Source organism: Cryptomeria japonica, chromosome 1 (assembly GCF_030272615.1).
Source record: "Cryptomeria japonica chromosome 1, Sugi_1.0, whole genome shotgun sequence".
Lineage (NCBI taxonomy): Eukaryota > Viridiplantae > Streptophyta > Pinopsida > Cupressales > Cupressaceae > Cryptomeria > Cryptomeria japonica.
In genome coordinates, this window is record NC_081405.1 from 533710550 (window position 1) to 533732314 (window position 21765).

Sequence of the window (21765 nt, forward strand, 5' to 3'; positions counted from 1 at the left end):
AAGAGACATTTAAATTTTAAAGATGTGCAATAGTTTGAGATAACTATTAAATATAATGTTAATATTATTTGTAAAAATTTGAAATTCAAAAATAGTATAAAACATGAAACTTAGTTTCTAGAATAAAACAAATAACCAAAAAAAAATATAAATTTTGATATACAATTTGAAAGGTAAAATTTTAATATAAAAAAGAAAACATTCAAAATATGTTTACGATATATAATTTTAAAAAATAGTTGAAAAATATATATAAAAGTTCAACATAAATTTAGTGTATTAATTTAAAAAATGTGCAGTCCTCAACTTGTTAAGGCGAGCAAATTTGGAAAGTACAAATGCCAAGGTGGCGATTAATTGTTGAAGAAGGAGTTGTCTGCGACAGGTCTCGCGAATGGAGGAAGGGGAGGATGGCAGGAAATCTTTTTCTTGATCTCATGGCATTAATGCCCTATCATACACATTCATTACCCAACCTATACGATGGAGGCATAATTTATTACCTTTTGATCTGTGTGCTAGTTTTTGCTTTGAGGCAGAGCAAATCTATTGTTCGTAGTTTCTGTAAGACATTTTTTGCACGAAGTGCTTTTGAAATTGCAGCTGACCATGGAGGCCAATTTCATACTGGGAACAATCAAGAAGTTGGTGCCCTGTTTGGGCAAAGTATCTGATAAACGAATGCAAGGATAATTCAGGTTTAAGGAGGAGAAGTTGTGGGTGGCACCTCGACTGATGCTTGCAGAGGAGGTGGCACATATCAGTCACCGGTATCGAACTAACATGGATGTTTACTCTCTGATTCTGGCGTGGGCCTGTGAATTCGAACCAGAGGTGGAAAAGGTAAAACTCACATTGGTCAAATTGATTGATGGGGATTTTTTGATTAACTTGGATTCAATCTTGGAGTGGGTGGTACCGGGAGTTGGCATTCGAATTAAGGAAGGGGACAACCAGGAGGAGTTGCTTCCTTTTATTCATGGCCCAAAGGATGAAATCAAATACCAGTGCCATGAACGTGCCCGAGTGGGGTGGGAAGCGATGAAAATCTTTGTGAAATTAACCAGGGTGGATGAAGTCCTGAAGGCTTTGCATATGGTGGCAAGGATGGAGGTTGGTAGGGAATTGAGAGATAGGGTTGAAGAAGGGAGGGCTATATAGCTACTGGCAAGCTTGGAGGATGACCCCGACTTCGGGTGCCTAAACTACATTCCAAAAATGAAAGCTGAAGCGGCAAAAGGGAAAGCATCGACCTCTGAGGAGGGAAGGGACTGGGAGGAGGCGACCCAGGGGGATAGTGAGTGAGCGGCCTATCGTATCGGCCAATGTTTTTTAATTTTCTTCCAAATAATTTGTTACTGCTGGAATATTTGTTATGGATATCCAACAATGAACTGGTTTTTTTGTCTGCTTGCTATAAGCTGTGGGCAGTATGGTTTTCTCTCTGTCTGTGTTTATGCATGAATGACTGCAAATTTTGTATCTTGAAACTTTTGAAATTTTATATTTTGAATGACTATATATTTATAAAATTATAATCAACCATAATCAATGTACAAATAATTAATGAAACAAACTAATTTTTTTTTATAGCATTACATAAAAAAGATCATCGTATTAAATTTATTTCCATTGTTTAACAAATAATTGAAATAACGTAGCTCATATACAAAAAGCATTTGAAAGAAATTAATTAATAAAAATGAAATAGAATTATAGAAAGCATTTTTATATCCATAAGACTATAAGAGGCAAACTGAAACAAACTGGAATTTGAAAAATTATCATTAATATTTATGCTTTGGAAATTTATAATTTTTTTGTCTCAAGTCTGAAACCCTCAAAAACTTAAAAGCCAAACTGAGTGAGCCACTGAGCCTGTTAGGTTTTTCAGGACATAGGAAAAAAAAACTACTAGGGGCCTAGGGGGGCGGGGCTAGGGCACAGGTAGTGGATGGTTTACAACTTTGCACTAAGAATCCATCCCTCCTTCCATGCAGAATTATTCAGACAACATAAGCTGAGAGAATTCTTCAAGCCAATTGTAGTTTGGAAAGTCATCCAGGAGCAACCATTTCCAGAGGAAGTCCCTGCCAATCCGCACCCATTTCCTGTGATGCATCAACTGCTCCGCATTTAGGTTCAGGAGAAATGGTTGTCTGGCCACTGGCATAGTTTGGTTAGGGAGGAGAATCTTGGATAATTCACTCGCCCAAGGGATCTCCACCCCTACTTTTGCAAGGACGACAATAGTAATGTTGTCTCCAAGGAAGTCTTCCTTAAAAACCTTCCTCAACAGCATCGGCATATCCACCTTGTCTCCTTAGAGGTCCAGAAGAGACGCTAAGAAATAGGATGTAATGTCTGTGTTAACACGGTACCTATTTTTCATTTCGTAGAAACTCTCTGCCCAGCACCATCCACACAACCTCATTGGTGAACAACCCAACCTCCTTGCAGACTGATTGGAGGGTTGGGTCTCTAACAGAGCCTAGAAAGGCCCTCTGGTCCTCTGCAAAAGTGCTTCTCAAGCGGATGGGAGTGTCCATCTTGAGAAAACAGATTATCAAATTAAACAACCTAAGCCTATAAACCTAAACCAGAGGAATAATTTAAATACAACTCTGACGATTTATCTACCAAATGGCAAAGGCTAATTGAAGATGAAAGAAGCAGAGATCGTATATAAATAGTTGAAGATCTTGATTGTAATAATTACTTCTTTAACCATATTAATTGCTTTAAAAATTTTAAATCTTTCTTTTCTCTGTAAATCTTTCCCATAAATGCAAGTATCACATTAGAAGTCGTGAGGACAGAGTGGATTGCAATTACTGAAAAGATATTTATTAAATGAACAAAATTATTGATCGTGATTCGTGGCATTTGATACGTGTCTATTAAATCCAATTCCATTCTGGGCACTTTCTGGTGAGCTATGTTCTCTTCAGAAAATTGGGCCGAAATAAAATTTTAGCCATTGATCTATGATCGTCGAACGGTTCAAAATCATTGATAGATTTTAGGTATGTGTCACCCTTCACATGTCAAAGAGGCCGCAGTTATTGATACATCATGTAGAGTTCAGACTCAATGTATTATGAATTTATGTGATGTGATGTACTGATGTGATGTGATGTGCCTTGTCTATTAATGGCAATGAATTCATGAAATCACCAATAAATTATATATTTTTCCATAAATAACCAAATATTCATCAAAACAAATTCAATAATTTTCAAGCGGTGGATAAAAATCACTAATACATTTAAATAATTTTTCCTTCGGAGTAAAAATTTTTGCTCATACAATTATATATTTGTTCCTTTTAATAAAAAATATTTGCCTCCCACAATAAATATTTTTCCCATAGAACAAGGTATTATTTGCCAGAAATTTATGGAATTTTCATACCCTAGAAAAAAATTGCCAATACGAAATATTTTTTTTCCCTATTTTAAAAAAAAATTTCGCCATCAATATGAAAATTCCCCTTCGAAAATAATGTCCGATTCGCCAGGATTTTACATAGTTTCCTGGGGGGTAGTTTCTTAAAGTTATCTCCCATGTATTGTTCTTCCCAATTTGGTCAAGCTCTTCTTCCATAGCTTTAATCCAATGATCATCTCCAAATGCTTCCTTAGAAGTTCTAGGATCAATAGTGGAGATAATGCAAGAATTCTCTCTAATTCTTCTTTTGGTTAATACTCTAGCATATTTATCTCCAATAATCTAGTCAGGATTATGATTGAGTCTCACATACCTTGGAATAACATGATCATTATCTTCAGGTTCTTCTTCCTCACTATCATCATCTTCTCTTGAATCTACCTATTATGGTTGAACTGGTACTACAATATTCACTTCACCAGCTTCTGGCTTCACCGATTTTGGTTCCAAAATCAGAATATAAGGTTTGTTTTCCTTCTTTTCCTTACCGGTTTCTCCTAAAACTTCAGGACACTCATCCACTCAGATATCGACACTCTCAATAATTCTTTGTGTCTGGTTGTAACATTTGTAGGCCTTACTCTTGGTGGATTAACCAAGAAATATGCCTTCATCACTTTTAGCCTCAAACTTACTAATATAGTCACCTCTCTTGATGAAACATTTATTGCCAAAGATCTTAAAATAACTGTCATTAGGTGGTCTACCATACCAATATTCATAAGGAGTTTTATCTTTACCTCTCTTTACTAATATCTGGTTCATAGTGTAGACAAATGTGTTGATAGCTACTCTCCAGAATGTTTTTGCTAAACCTCCTTGTATTAGCATCATTCTAGCAGCTTCAACAACTGATTGTTTATTCCTCTCCGCAATACCATTCTGCTATGGTGTCCTCGGTGTAGAAACATGCCTCTTAATTCCATTGTCTTCACAATATCTAGTGAATTCCTCTGAAGTAAATTCACCACCCTGATCATTCCTTATACACTTTACCTTCTTACTATTGGCATTATGGATATTCAGGAGATTGTTGGTTGTCTTCCACAAGGGGAGACTTGTTTGGCCTTTCTTAGTACTTAAATGTTTTTCACATCTAGTGTTGCCATCAATGCCAAAGGGGGAGATTGTTAGCATTGTGGATGAATTGATTATGTGTTGCATTGATGTTTTGTCATTGATGTCAACACTAGCTGTTATGGTTGGTTACTGACAAATAGGTTTTGGTTACTGACAGAAGAGACTATCTGTTGGACACTTTCGACATGTTTGGATCAATGGAGTATGTTTAGTTTTATGTGTTACATGCTTCTGGAGCATGTTTTGGTCAGTTGGTATTGACTTGGTAATCGAATACTATCATACACTATTGTAAACCCTTACCAGCATTGGTTTAAGGTTTTACCGGTAGAGCTTTCACTGACGAATCTTGTCAGGATGCATAAGTGGTGTTGGTGTGACTTCTAGATGAATTTTAGGATGCTGAAGATGTTCTTTGATTGTGCTTCAATTACTTGAAGACATTGCTTTGGCATAGTGGACCCATAATAGGTTTGGTACCTATCTAGGTTATGGACCAATATCATGTTAACATGTACTCTACACATTACTGGGATGTTTTGGGATGTTTTATGGATTGGTTCTTGTTATTTTGGTCTTAAGCCGACATGGCATATCATTGTAATATGGATTTATGTAATGATCTTATTGTATTTGTAGACACCTAAAAATTGCATAATAAATTAAGTGAATTTTTATTCATTTTAATTACTCTTAAATTCATATAAATTAATTAAATTAAGATTTAATTAATATACCCTTCTTCTATCTAAGCCATTCAATTAAATTTACATTTAATTAAAATTCCCCTTCTAGCCCATTTAATTAAATTTACATTTAATTAAATAGTGTCCTCCCAAATTGAATAAATCTAATTTATTCGATTTCCTATTTTGCAACCAAATTGAAATAGATTAACTTTAATTTAGTTAAATCCTATTATTCTTCACCCACTTGCATTTTCCTACATCTCCCACTTGCATCCTAATCCCTTTCCTAAATTCTTCTAGATTCTTCTAAACCTAATCAATCAACCTAAACCCATCCATTATCCCTTTTCCCTAAAATTGAGGAGGTCACTTCTCAATTTTGGAGGAAAGTCTCCCAAATGCATTAAAACCTTTATCCATTCAATAAGATAACTTGTTGAATGCCCCCAAATTTGGAAGGACTCTTACAAATTTGTCCCCAAAGTCTTCAAACCATTAATGGTTAACTAACTAGTAGTGGCATGATTAGAGACTTTATGCCTAACTTAACCTCCATCTAACCTAAGGGTCTCATCAAGCATTTATTGCTTTGACCATGGTTATCCCTTTAACCTTTGCACAAGAGTTTATCCTTTGGGTAAAAGCTTTATCCAATGGATAACCTTAACCTAACCTTAACCCTTACCCCCTAAGGTATTCATGGGGTCTTCTCAAGCATTTAATGCTTCTTACATCTCCTCTCAACCAACCTTGTGTTGCAAATTGTCACCTTTTCATTGGTGAAAATTGTGAACATGTATTGAGAAACTTTCAAACTCAACCCTTGATTAACTCTTTCAATCCTAGCCATCCATTGCCCTATTTTTGCTATAAATAGAGCTCCCATTCCTCCATTTTATGATATGCAAGCTCTTAGTATTACACTTACGCTCAATTTTTAGCACATCTTGTCTCTCTTTGCAATAAGAATTAATTTAATAATCATTTTAGACTACTTTCATCAATAGCTTAATCATATAACTAGTATATCATGTTAAGATAGTATCACTACTAATCTTGTCATCTTATAATCTAGTTCATTGCATTTGTAGGATCATGCATAGATAGGTTGCATTCTCATGTTAAAATCAATCAAAAACATCTCTCGTTCTTGCATTTGTCATCCCTAAACCACTTTTCTCAGTGATCTGAGAGTAGAGGCATTGGTTTGAGGGACCTTGGGAAGCTGAGTCATCCTTCATGACTCCATAGCTTGCACCAAGAAGTCCTGTGGGTGTGTGGACAAGTCTCTTTGGGCTTCACTTTTTACATTTTAAGTTCAATTGACCCACTTTTCCCACATACATTTCCAGCACCCACCATGGGGCTCAACCCCATTAATCAAATCAGTTTCCAAAAATAACCACTTTTGCAGGTATGCGGGAAATAGGAATCAGCGCGTGGGGAACATCCTTTAGTGCATCTCGCTAACATAATAGCACATATCATACACTGTTTAGCGTGTGGGTTTTATACTCTAGCACGCGAAGTCCTTAGCTTAGCGCATCATCTTTACTAATCTTTTCCTGTAGGTCTCAGCGCGGAAGAAAAACAAAGCAACGCATCCGGAAATAGAGCAGCACATCTGAAAAATAGAGCTACGCATCGGGTCTGTCTGATAGCGCATCATAGTCATCCTGTAGCACGTACAGTTCATTCTGTAGCACATAACAGATAGAAAACAAAATGAAATTGTAACCGAACTTAAATTTAGACTTGTAGAAGTCCACCAAAACCCAGATTTTTCTAACTGTTTGATTGAAACTTTTGCAGGACTCTAACAATTTCTTGCAGGTAGAACTGGATTTTATTTGAAAGATTAAAATAGTTTTAAATTTTACTAACCTAGTTAAGTTAGTTGAAATTTGGAGTCATTTTAATTTTTGTTAAATAAAATTGAACTCACCTTACTTTGGGCTATAAAACGAACCACAAAATCAATCTTTTCTTTCTTTTTCTAGGAGAAAAATTCTCAATTTGGGCTCTAAAAGGAACAAATCAAATTTTCAAGTTCTACAATCAAAGGGGTTAAAAATAAATTCACCATCCTTTGGTGCATAAAAGGATTCATTTTAATTTGTGCAAAGTAAAGAATCACACAAGTTCAGGGGTCATTACAATCAAAGAGGGAAGTTCTTCCCCTTTTATCGATTTCTTTTGTTGACCACCAAGATTGAAATTTTGTTTTGTTGACTATTTCTTTCCAATAGATTAGAAAACCATTGCATTGAAAAGGTTAAAAGGAACACCATGTTTTCATGGAGCAAGATCTCCATATAGATCTCAAAAAAACCATTGACTTAAAGAGTTAAAAAGAACTTTGTGTGCTTTGACTCGAAAGTGGAAGGTAATATGCTCTCCCCTTAAGTGGGTGATCAAAAGGCCAAACCACTCTTAAGCTTTCTATACTTCAATAATTTACATCCTTTAGTAGGCCTGCCTTTTTGAGGGGTTGAAAAACTCTTAAAGCCATTTATGGCCGGTGTGAAGGGAATGACCTAAGTGGGAAATGACTTTGATGCCAAGTGTTCCAACCAACTATAATCAAAGGTGGAAAGCGATGAAAGTCCTTTCCAATGGTTGCACGCAGCGTTTAGCCTTCCCCCAGTATTCTTCAGATATGTAAAACATTTGTTTTAAAGGTCGGGAATCCTCCTGAGGGAGTTTATCACTGACGACCAAACATGAAGCCTGATTATGAATCTTAGCATAGAAACTTTGAGCCGAGTCAACAACAAGACATTTGTAATATCATAGTGCAAGGGTGGGGAAGAATCCACCCCCAAGATTACTCACCATATATCTCCCAAGATAACTACTCAATTGTGAAGCAATTCATTTTGAGTTAATTTTTGGCAAAAGGCAAAAAAATGGGTGCCCTCTAGGGGGTGGCACAGCTGTTTGAGCTGACGGAGTATCGAGACTAGTGGGTTATGGTATTACTTATGACCCTTGAATAAAGAGTCTTTTTGAAGTTTATTCTTTGTATCCCAAACCCGTTGAAACATTGGGGATTTGAACACATCCTCGCAGAACATACACTTATTATTTAGATTAGACAAAAATGGTTATGTATTTGGTGATGTGTCTTCATTTGTTACTTCAGAAAATCATCCATCAGCATTAAAAGCTTAAGGCAAAACAACAAAATCACATAAAACAATCAAACCAGGTCAGTTTAGCGTGTAAGAGAAACATCTTAGCGCGTATCAACCATATCTTAGTGCATCAAATCTTATCCTTAGCACGTAAAGTATTAACAAGTAGCGCTTCACAAAAATTTAAAAACAACAGTAGCGGTTAGCATGTCAAAGCATCAACTTAGCACATGGAGGTCAATTCTTAGCGCTTAGAGTATAAACATTAGCACTTCAGCGGCTCATATTAGCGCATGATATTTTGAGACTAGATCTGAAACAAAATTTACTGTCAGAAACAATTAGCGCATAGACTGGGGCAGCGTAGCGCATGAGGTCCTTTCCTTAGCACTTTGAGAAACTTTTGTAGCGCATAGGGTCTCTGTTTTAGCATGTGGTAAAAAACCAGAAAAACAGGGGGCAAAACAGAGGTAAATTTAGAAAATTTTGAAAACATTTTTGGAAACCTCTTTTCATCAGCTTGAACTTCATCAAACCAGAATACCAAGAACAGAGTATTGAAAGCTATTTCTAAAGCAAGTCTCTAATCAAACAAAATTTGTCCAGAATCTGAAAACTAGTCACACGATAAACATATCTATCCTATCAAAATCAGGAAACATCATCACAAGTGACAAATAGGTCCTTTTTATCTCATGGATTTTATCCCAAAAACATTCTTGCTTTAAAACTTCAAGTTGTCAAATAGAGTTTCCATATCAGGAAAGTTCTATTTCATATCATTTGACACACTTTGTCGTGAGGGGGCATCTAAACCTTCACTTTGATAAAGTAAAACTTAAGTTTCCAAAACAAGATAAACTGAATCCAAAACAACTCAAAAGGAAACCATTGATCGCTTGTGCATGACTAATCCTCATATTCTGAGAAGAAAGAATATTTATCGTAGCACTAAGTTGAAGAAACAACAACCAAGTTCTTCGAAATTGGCCAAAAGAAATAAATTTTTATACATCAATCATCAACTCTTCAAATCTCATCGAACATTCCTTCGTCACATACGACTCTACATTCAGAACAAATCAAACGAATTTGATAGGGAACCTTTGAAGACTAGAGCATTCTGTCAAAAATCCGTGTTCAATCAAAAAATCAATCGTGGAGGAAAGATCAATCCAGCATTCTTTCCTGATGAGTGCATCACTTACAACATACCCCGATTTGAACCACCAACCCCGAAGCAATGTATCAAAGAGGATTTTATCCCCTTTGTCACAGAAAGTTTCTACTAGATTCCTACTATTACTCGCTCTCAACAAAACAAAAAAAGCGAAGCACCACCAGAATCAAGCATGAATCAAAGGTTATCTAATCCCTTTGAAGGTCCGCATCTAGAGGACACTGAAATTTCTGAAGAACTTCTTCAAGAATGTCAAGAAAGCGCTTCATTTCAAAAACTTGTGGAAAGACTCATGGAAAGTGACAACGAAAAATATTTTCTCATGCTCACAAGCAAAGGAGTTAAACTTCCAGAAGATTTAGATAGACATTTTTAGAACTGGCTCTCGACAGTATGATTATCAAGAATGACAAAGGGAAGAAGAAGCACATGACCCTGAGCAAGATATTCCAGAACAAAACATCCCCGAGCAAAACATACCGTTCCATACACCATTTCAACCTAGGATTAATGTCAGGGAAGAACTCTTTCCTTGGCAAAATAATGCACCTTTGATTGCTCTTACTCAACAAATGCAAATGTTACAAAGACAAATGCAAGACATGCAACAAGGGACAACAGTATGGTACTCATTAAACAAAATTTGTCCTTATCCCTTTGATAGAAGATTGAACATGGTTCCTTTTCCTCCAAATTCAGGCATTCCCAAATTTGACAAGTACGATGGGAAAAGTGATCCCCATGATCATGTTCGAGAATTTTGCACAATGAGTCTTGAATTTGCTCATAATGACACCTATTTGATGAGGTTATTCCCAAGAAGCTTGGGGGGACAAACAATGGAATGGTTTTCCAAAATCACACCTCCTATCAGATCATTTCATGAACTCATCAACAAGTTCATAACTCAATATTCCTATAACATTCAACATGCTATCACCATGCTAGACGTCTGTAACACCAAACAGAAAAACAATGAAACATTCATGGTATTCCTTCAATGTTGGCGATGTATGGTTTCAAGATATCCTCGTGATATTCTTGAAAAGAAGAAAATGGAAATTTTCATCGACAACTTGAATGGTGAGATGAGTTACAGGCTCAAACTCCAATGCATACCATCTTTCGCTAAATTGATTGAAAATGACATTCAAGTAGAAGAAGCATGTATCAAGAAAGGAACACTAAAATTCTTCAAGGAAGGAACAAATTCATCAAATTACAATAACCAAAATAACAACAATTTGGACAAATCTAGATTCTGGACTAGAAACAAAAACAATGGAAATGAAGGAGGCAATGAATCACATGATACAAAATCTAAGCAGCCTGTGCTTGCATTATCAGGAAATCCTCAAGCTACAAAGAATCCCAAAGGTGCTAACCCAGATACTAACACTTACACACCAAATATGAATCAAGGTCAAACCACCACCAACAATGCTCAAAACAATAACACAAATCGAGGACCTAATAACAATTCACGAGGTAACACCAACCATTTTCAAAAACGTGTCTAGACACCATTGGGACAATTGCTAGAGTCAACATTCAGAGAACTCCTGACAAACAAAATTATCTCATTACCAGCAATTAGCAACTATGAACCACAAATCAAACCACCTTGGTGGAATGACTCACACTTTTGCGATTTTCATTGAAACAAAGGTCATCAAACAAACAATTGCATGAGATTGAAAAACATTGTCCAAGATATGATTGATAGAGGTGATCTAATAGTTGATGGTCTCAAGACAAATGGTGACCATGGACCATTTAAGAATCCTCTTCCAAACTAAGACAAGGATGGAACTTTGACCTTAAATGATACATGCGGGGCTCGTATCAATCACGTCTACAATAACACTATAAATCACATATCAACCGTAGACAATCAAGTAATTGTCATGACCATCCAAGATCAGCATAAACATAAATCCACCAACGTAACAACCAGAGCTCAAAAATATGTCTTGAAGGGACATATGTCAACAATGAACATAGTACCCAAAGTTCAATATGATCTAGTCAGCCAACTGCACAAAACTCCCACTCAAATATCTATTCTGGAGTTGCTAAAACTTTCGCCAAAACACAAAGACATATTAGAACAAGCACTACTAGAAAGGAATGTGCCTCAAGATCCGGATGCTGACAAATTCCAAACCATGGTGGCTCATATGATAGGACCTCATAACCTCACTTTTTCTGAGCATGATAATATCTCTTTGAGCCATCCACATAATACTCCTCTCCATATTGAGGTCATAGTCCATAAACATCGAGTAAAATGAGTATTAATAGATGGAGGAGCTGGACTTAATATTTGTACCTTAAAACTTATCCGTGCATTAGGCTTTTCTGAAGAGTCTATTGATCCACACAAGAAGATCATCATAAAAGCATATGATGATGAAGAAAGATCATCTAAAGGAACCGTGATGTTGCCTATTCAGGTAGGCCCAATACATAAAGATACTATGTACCAAGTCTTAGACATAGACCTCACATACAATATCTTATTAGGTCGGCCCTGAATACATGAAATGCAAGCAGTGCCTTCTACGTATCACTAGTGTGTCAAATTTCCCTATAATGGGCAAGAGGTTTCTATATCTGCTGATCACAATCCATTTCAACATTGTAATGCAATGGGGGCAGCCCAGGATAGTTTGGTTCCACATAATAGAGAGAAACAAAATTCCTCAGCATCAGATCTTCAACAGGAAAAGTCTAGAGATTTCAAGAAAAAACTGACAATCAAAGATCAAGGCATGGGGGAATACTCTTTGGAACTGATGTGTTTGGCTAACTTACCAACATCACTTATATCTCATGGATTACCTACAACATTAACACATCAAGCAAATCGTCTCGTCACAAAGTTTGATGGTACATTCATCCAACTCGACACTCTAGCACATGAATCAGAGGAAAAGGACATCCTTAGCTGGTTATACAAAGATGAAGAAGAAGACAGAGAAGCTACTATGGAAGTAACTATACCAACACACTTGTATGGAAAAGGCTACTTAATCATGCAGCAAAATGGGATACAATGGCAAAGGACCTATTGGTAAGCATCAAGAAGGCGTCACAGAACCATTAGACCTTCCTTCACAATTCAATAAAGACAAAAAGGGATTGGGCTTTGAACTCACTCTGTTACCAAGAAGGATACCACACAAATATCAAAAACCTTAGTGGAAAACAAAGTAGAAGTACAAAGAAGACTCCTGGCAGGAAGCACTATTTGAGTCAACAAAGACAATCCATAAGGAACTTGAACATAAAGAAAGGAAGCAACATCAAGGGACACCCATCATTTACAAAAAGACAACATCTACAAAAGTAGATCATATTCAAGAACCAATATCCAACAAAGCAGAATCATCTCCTGATAACATCATTCCTCCCCAAGGAGGGACAATATATGAACAAATACAAAAGGTAGAAGCAAGATCCGACACAGAATCAAAGAAAACTATTAGACTCGTATCCATCATTAAAAACCTATTCTCACCATACAACATACCAGTTTGCAACATTAATAGAATTTGGGATGATACCTCTGAGACGGATTCCAATGAATATGAATGGGGTAGCTGCTCTAATACTACTGAAGCTGATGCTGAACATAGCAGCCATGTACCCATTTCTCAAGAAGTACATAGCACAGAATATAGAACACTTGAATTTGGTCCACAAAATATATATGACACCAAGGAAACTGAGTAGCATCATTATGAACAAGTCTACATGGAAAATGATACCATCAAAGAGCTCGACAAAATTCTTGAACTCTTTAAAACCCAGTCCAACCACGATCAAACCTCCATCCCGACACTTACAACAATCAAACTTGATCTACCTAATGGCTCCTTACCACTCATCTTTCCTGACCTCATAGACTGGGATGAACCTAAAAATCATGATATACCAATATTCCCAAATGACAAATCCATCATTCATTACTTGTGTACCATTAACCAAGAAACAGACTCTACTAGTAAACAAAGTAACAACGTCTACAATCCAGGGAGTGCCAAGTCTCTCAGTCGCAAAAATGAATCAGATAAAGGATCTATAGCTGAAGACCAGTCAATGGCAGCAATAGATCACAAAAAAGTAAAAATAAAGGATGCATCGGAGGGTGAAAACCTTTTTAAGGCACCTAAAGATGGGAGACTTGACACTCTCTGGAACATTACTAGGAGCGATCACCCATATTGATTGAGCCAACTCAATCCATCAACACTAGTACTACAGAAACAACCAAAACATACATCTGGCAGAATCCCTAACAAATGAAGAAAGAGTAGAATTTGTCAAATTTTTTAAAGAAAAGCAAATCAACTTTTCTTGGTCATAGGTCGATATGCCTGGAATTGATCCATAGTTGATCATGCATCATTTATCCATTACTCAAGGAGCTAAACCAGTCAAGCAAAAACTGAGAAAAATGAATCCACAGGTAGCACTCATGGTCAAAACTGAACTAAAGAAACTATTAGATGTCGGATTAATTTGACCCATCAACTATGCTGAATGGATCTCCAACATTGTACCTGTATCAAAGCCTGATGGCAGTATCAAAATATGCATAGATTTTCAAGATGTCAATAAAGCTTGTCCAAAGGATGAATTTCCTTTGCCCAGTATCGACATAGTTGTAGACCTCACAACAGGCCATGCAATGCTATCACTAATGGATGGTTTTTTCGGCTATAATCAAATCAAGATAGCCCCAAAAGATCAAGAGAGAACAACATTTACCTATCCATGGGGAACGTATTGTTGGAATATTATGCCTTTTGGCATGAAAAATGCAGGCGCCACTTATCAATGAGCAATGACAACAATCTTTCATGACATGATGCATACCTTCATGGAAGACTATGTGGATGATTTACTAGCTAAATCCTTCACCAGAGTAGATCATCTCAGCATCTTGACAAAGATATTTGACAGATTAGAAAAATTCCAAGTCCGGCTCAACCCTAAGAAGTGTGTCTTCAGGGTTACACCAGGAAAGTTACTAGGCTACATAGTTTCAGCTAAAGGTATTGAAGTGGATCTAGCAAAGGTACAAGCCATTATGGAAATGCCACCACCAAAGAACATCAGCCAGCTCAGATCTCTACAAGGATGACTCCAATCAATCAGGTGATTTATTACTCAACTAGTAGATAAAAGTCTACCATTCAATCATCTACTACATAAGAATGTACCGTTCAAATGGGAAACCAAATGTGCAGAATCTTTTTATCAAATCAAACAATACCTAATGAACCCACCAGTTCTAGTACCACCAATAGCAGGAAAGCCACTCATTCTATACATTTCAACAACATATATATCACTAGGGGCATTGTTAGCACAAGAAGATCAACAAGGAAAGGAATGGGCTATATACTATATCAACAAGACATTAAATGGATATTAATTAAACCATTCATTCATTGAGAAGGCATGTCTAACAATGGTCTTCACCTCTCAAAAGTTCTGACATTACATGCTAGCTCACACAATTAAGCTAGTGGAAAAAATTGATCCTCTAAAATATCTACTTAGCAAGGCAGCTCTTACAAGCAGATTGGCTAAATGGGTCATGATTCTCAGTGAATTTGATATCCATTACACAGAACAAAGGGCTATCAAAGGACAAGCAATTGCAGATCAACTGATTGAAGCACCACTACTGGAAAACAAACTATGGAGATCAAGTTTCCAGACAAGGATGTACTGGTTATTTCTACCACACAATGGACATTGTACTTTGATGGGTCTTACACACAACATGGACCAGGTGTTGGCATTCTGTTCATCACTCCTGAAGGACACACTATACCAAGATCATATAGACTTATGTTTCCTTGCACAAATGATGTGGCTGAATATGAGGCATTGGTTATAGGCATCAAAATGGCCATAGAATAGAAAATCACAGAGTTAAAGGTCTATGAAGACTCACAACTAGTCATCAATCAAATCAACAATGACTATCAAACAAAGGACGACAAGCTGCTACCATACAAGTGAATGGTGGATGACTTCAAGCAATATTTTATACACATCACCTTTGAACAAATACCAAGTGCAAACAACAAAGCAACCAATGCAATGGCTACTATAGCCTCATTCCTACAAATTTCAGAGCAATAGAGTCGTTACGAGTTTCTGGTAGAGCAACTGGTCTTTCCCAACCTATGACCACTCTGAATCCCATGTTATCTATGCCTTGACCGGTTCGGATTCTCCTCTATATGGACCAATAGATGATTATCTTAAGAACAACATCCTACCCATTGACCTATCCCGAAACCAAAAACGTAATTTTATTCGACAAGCCGCCCGTTATACCCTTACTGCTGATACTTTGTACCGTCGAGGTCTAGATGGTACTCTTCTTCATTGCCTTGATCGTAATGAATCCGACTCCACTTTACATGAGCTTCATGAAGGTATCTATGGCACACATTCAAGTGGCACTACTCTTGCTAAAAAGCTTCTGAGAATGGGATATTATTGGCCAACGATGGAAAAAAACTCTTATCACTTTGCAAAGAAATGTCCTAAATGTCAGATCCATGGCAATCTAATACATGCACTAGCACAAGAATTGCAACCATTCACAACATCTTGGCCCTTTTGCCCATGGGGACTAGACTTGGTTGGCAAAATTCATCCTTCATCTTCAAATGGACACAAGTTCATTATAACCGCAACGAAATACTTTACCAAATGGATTGAAGTAGTTCCTATGACCATAGTGACTGGGAAACAAATTGCCTCTTTTATCCTTAATTATCTAATTTGTAGATATGGTATTCCAAGTTCCATCATCACAGATAATGGACAACCTTTCAAGAACCAAGGTGTACAATAACTATGTGAAAAATTCAAAATCCAACATCGTTTCTCTACGCCATACTATCCACAGGGGAATGGTCAAGCAGAAGCATCCAACAAGACAATATTGAAAATCCTAAAGAAAACAGTGAATGATGCAGGCAAAGATTGGCATACATAGCTCAATCCAGCACTTTGGGCATACATAACAAGCATCCACACACCTATAGGAGCTACACCATATTCATTGGTATATGGATTAGAAGCTATTTTACCCTTAGAGGTAGAGATTCCATCTCTCAGAGTCTCTCTGAAAGGCTTAATTCCGGATGAAGAGTACCGAGTTAACCAACTGCAAGAACTTGAACTATTAGATGAAAGATGCCAGCATTCTTACACTCATCTCAAAGCATATCAGCAACATATGTTCAGAAGTTACAACCATAAGGTCATTCCTCAAATATTTAAAGTTGGTGACCTAGTACTCAAGGAAAATCCTAAAAATCAGCAAGATAGGGAAAAGAAAGGTAAATTTGAGCCCAACTAGTTAGGTCCTTATGTCATCATATTAGCCTATGGATCAAGTGCTTATCAGCTAACAACTTCAAAAGGAGATATGCTTGACAAACCAACTAACAACATTCATCTGAAGAAATACTACACTTGAGGAGTCTAATGCACGGAAAAATAAAAAAAAGAAAAAAAAAGAAAAAGAAAAAGCAAATAAAAAAGGTACAATAAAAGCAACTGGTGAAAACCTAGAAATAGGCACTATTGTGAGAGGACGACTCCTCTATCTATATCCATATCATTATATCCATAGTAAAGCACTATCGGCCATCGCTCGACATTTTTATTCCAAAATCCATTCAGGACATACTTAGCATAGTCACTATCCTGGTTTATCCACATAAACCTCCTCCACATCTCACCATGGCTTGGTAATCATTGTACATATCCACATCGAGAGATACACTTAGCTAGGGGAAATACTCATCAAAACTTACAAGCACATTCAAACCATAAAAAACTAGAAGCAAACTGAGAACATCATATCTAGCGACAAAAGCTCACACAAATTGCGTAGCAAAAACATTGATCACTCAACAAAATTCACAAGGGTTGATGGATGATTTTCTAAAGTATCAAATGTTGCATCTTGCATAAGGTTTTGACTATTTTTGCACTTGAAATTTTTGAATTATTGGATCCTCTGCATTTTCTCCACCATGCTTCAAAGCTAGAGAACATCAAGGGACTCCAATATTTTCTTAGTTTTTTGTCTGTGAGGCAATCATTTGTACTATGTAAATACTTGTCTCGAGACGTGATTCAACGCATATCATTGAAGATGTGAATCCACTTTACACATACAAATGGTTTAATCTTGTCTGTTTATATGCAATCCGCACTCAGGTCATCCTAGTTCAATTATATACCTTGACGCTTGTGCTATCTTGCAAAATCAAAACATCATGAAAATTTTTCTCAGGTCATTATGGTTCAAATTATACCATTATGCTTGTATAAATTTTCAACATATCCCAAACAAATCAATTCTCAATGATGATACATACAACAAAACCAAACAACATGTGGCTATACCAGGATGACAAATGTAGAATAAAGATTCTCAAAAATAATTAGTTGCATATCATATTACAATTAGCTACACATCATTATCATATTAATCTTGCATTTAGTTGCACATCATATCATATCATACATCTCATTTTCAAGATATATCTCATAGCATATCATATCATACATCTCATTTTCAAGATACATCTCGCAACATCTCACAAATATCGCATCACATACATTTATCTAAGCATTTGCATCATCATAGAATAATCAAAAACATATAGAAAGCATAATCCATAACAAATCACATGAGGATCAAAGAAAATAGGTGTCATATATACATCTCAAAAAATGATCAATATGCAAAATATGTCATGTCTGTGCCAAATACAATACAATGGTCAAAATACAAAGGAGACAACGTCTCTCAGGTATGACTATCTCCTGAAGGCGATGGTCTCGCTGCTGATGTCCCAGCACCTAGATCTCTAGGTGGATCTTGTCTATGAGGCCATGTCATGCCTCTGCTCTTTGACTGCAACCCAGTCTCTCAGGATTGACTAGATCTTGACTGTGTGAAGCTCTGCACTCGGCGCTCCCTGGGCACCACATCCTCATAATTTTTCCTATAGTACTCTACCTCCTTGGCCCTCAAGGCCAACTCCCACAAGGTGTCTCTCAACGGGCAACCTGCAGCTGCTCTCTCCATCACCTCTACTCGAGCCTCAGCTCAGCCCAACCGCTCCAAAGTAGTATCCCGCTCTGTGGTCAGTTGTGTAATCTGACGTTGCTGTGCCAACATCTGTGCCTACAAATGTTGCATTGACAACTACAGTGATTAGATCTGTGCATCCTCCACATGCGTAGGAATCCGCATCTAGAAGGGTACATGTGACGGGGTACTCCCTGTCCCTCTACCTGTCCTCGGTGCTGGTGGAGGTAATATATCTGACCTCCTCCTCTGGGTTGGTCGCCGCACATCCTCATAACCTCCCACCATCGCTATCACCTCCCCTACATGCTCCTCTCCTCCAGCTCTGATCGGCAACCCTCCTCTCCCTCTATCTATGGCTACTTGCCGCACAACTCTCTCCCCCCGTATCCCCCTATCTCCTCTCCTCCCCACCTCCAATCTCCCTCTCACTCCTCGCCGACCTCGGCCACCTCCTCCATCTCCGCCATCCCCTCCTCCTTCATCACCGCCTCCCTCATCTATCTCCTTGTCATCATCAAAAGCTTTAATAATATCAGTTGGATCTGATATCCTAGCCACTGCACGTGCTGCAAAGAGTGTTGTAAACTTGTGAGTCAACCCTGCATACATCATCTCTGGGGCATAATCCCAAATCTTCCCCACTAACTAAAATAACTCCTCTACCACCGCCGTGCTATCAATAGTAGGCCCCCAATCTGGGATGTCCTGTCTTTGTCGAGCATAAAAACATGCTCCCTATGGTATCCCCTGTTGACAATCATACTGCTGCAGCACCCGGCCATGAAAAAACCTCTCTATAACAAAGGGCGTCCACCCTATCAGATACCTCAAACTGAAAACATGAGGCATCTCCATCCCATCCTTAGCCCATACCTCACACCCTATATATGGTCGCCAGACGATCATATAAATGTCATCCAGCACTCTCCTCCAATGCTCTAGTTTTCCCAACTTATGCTAGACAACTATCCCCCTGTATGCATACACATACACACCTCCAACAGGCCTGTCTCTATCTGCCAGTGGCCTAGCCACGGGGATATGCTCCCATGCCCACACCTGCAATAGTGTCACTCCAGCTGATAAACTGTTGTGTCCCAAGTACACTACCTCGTGCAAATCCATGTATAAATGAGCCAACATTGCTGACCCCCATGCAAACTGCTAACCTGGTGTCACCATGTCCTCCAACACCAGTCCCCATCCCACGGATAGTCCCTTCAACCTACGGTCGGGACATAGAAAATCGCCAATGAAAGTTGCTAGAACTGATGGCAGAGGAGCATAATCTAAATCCAAAAACTCCTTCCATGGGATCTCATACCAACAAATAGTGTCATCCTGGAATATCCAGCGCAATGCCTCAGTTCCACCCTCCTCCATCTGCTCATAAGGTAGTAGTGCACCTACTACAGGAATCCACAGAATCTGATAACAATCCTCTAGGGTCACTGTCATCTCCCCTATAGCCAAGTGAAAGGTGTTCATGTCACTATGCCACCTCTCTGCCAATGCTATCAGTAAGCCTTGGTTTACGATAAACCGAGGCATGTCTAGCAAAGATGTCAAACCCAATCTATCAATAATATCCCTGTCTCCCTGTGTCAATCATGGTATCAATGACCACAGTCTCAGAAATCGCTCACGCGACTGCAATATTCCAAGATGCTCCTGCCAAAACAAAAGCATGTCCAATATCAGTTCTCTCATAAATACATATCAAACTCAAAATCATCTAAACAACTTGAAAACTTTGAACAAATCTAAATCAAGTTTCACACCATATCAATCCATCAAATCATATCAACTTGTAAAACAACTCAAGTTTTAAAACATATCAACTTGTAAAACAACTCAAGTTTCAAATCATATCAACTTGTAAAACAACTCAAGTTCCATATCGGCTTGTAACACAACTCAAGCTCCACAATCCATATCAAACACATTCATATCCAAAACTTGACAACTTTGAACAAATTAAAATCAAGTTCCACATCATATCAAATCTATATCAACTTGAAACATCATAAATCAAATCAAGTTATATAAAGCAACTCATATTGGACAACCTATCATATTAGTCACAGCAGACACAAAGATTGGCAACAATTCACTTATCTCCGCAAACCTGACATCAACCCACAAAATTTTCTCATTCACAAAATCCCACTTTACTATCAAATTTTTCTAGATGTGCTAACCTATCCTATCTATGCGCCAAACTACATCTCACGCGCTACCTTGTTTTGTCTATGCGCCACCCGACCAACCCTATGTTCTAAACAAACCCTACGTACTATCCTTTTCTTCGAAAGTGCCCTCTAACATATCCTATGTGCTAAAACCCTCTATGCACTATTCTATGCTCTCCATGCCCTGCAAATTTTTCCCTATGCGCTAGGTTGTATCTACGTGCTATCTAACCCTACCCATGTGACCTCCTACAAGCCCTATGCCCTAGGTTTACCCTATGCGCGACCCATTTAACCCTATGCGCTAGCCTATACACCCAGTGCGCTAACCTAACCTGACGCGCTACCCTAACCTAACTATGAGCTAGCCTTCAATTTTTGGATGCTACCCTATTCAACCAACTCTACGCGTTACAAAATTTTTTGTATGCGCTACCCTTTCGACGCGACACGCTAAAACATAAAATCCGCATAAAAAATTCAAACAATTACCAAAAATGACAAAACCAAAAATCAAACAGGGGTCAAAAAGGTTGACTTACCGGTGGTCCATATGCGACAGGACTTGATACCTCCTAACATGCTCGAATCGGTGAGAAGAGTATGGAATCGGCATGCTAACTTCTCTCCAAGTGTCACTATCTCCAAAGTTAACAAGCACAAATGAGACAAAAGGAATTACCTTTTCCCCTTTAAAGGGTAAATCAAAATTAGGGTTACACGGAGAAATGCAAAAATCACTTGTAGGGCCTCATACCAACCTACCCAACATCATTATCGAGAGATGAATCAATTTATGCATTCAACATAGACCAAAATTTACAATGCTATCAACATCAAATCAAATCAAATTTTCACAATTTTTGATTCATCTCCTGAGGGGGCA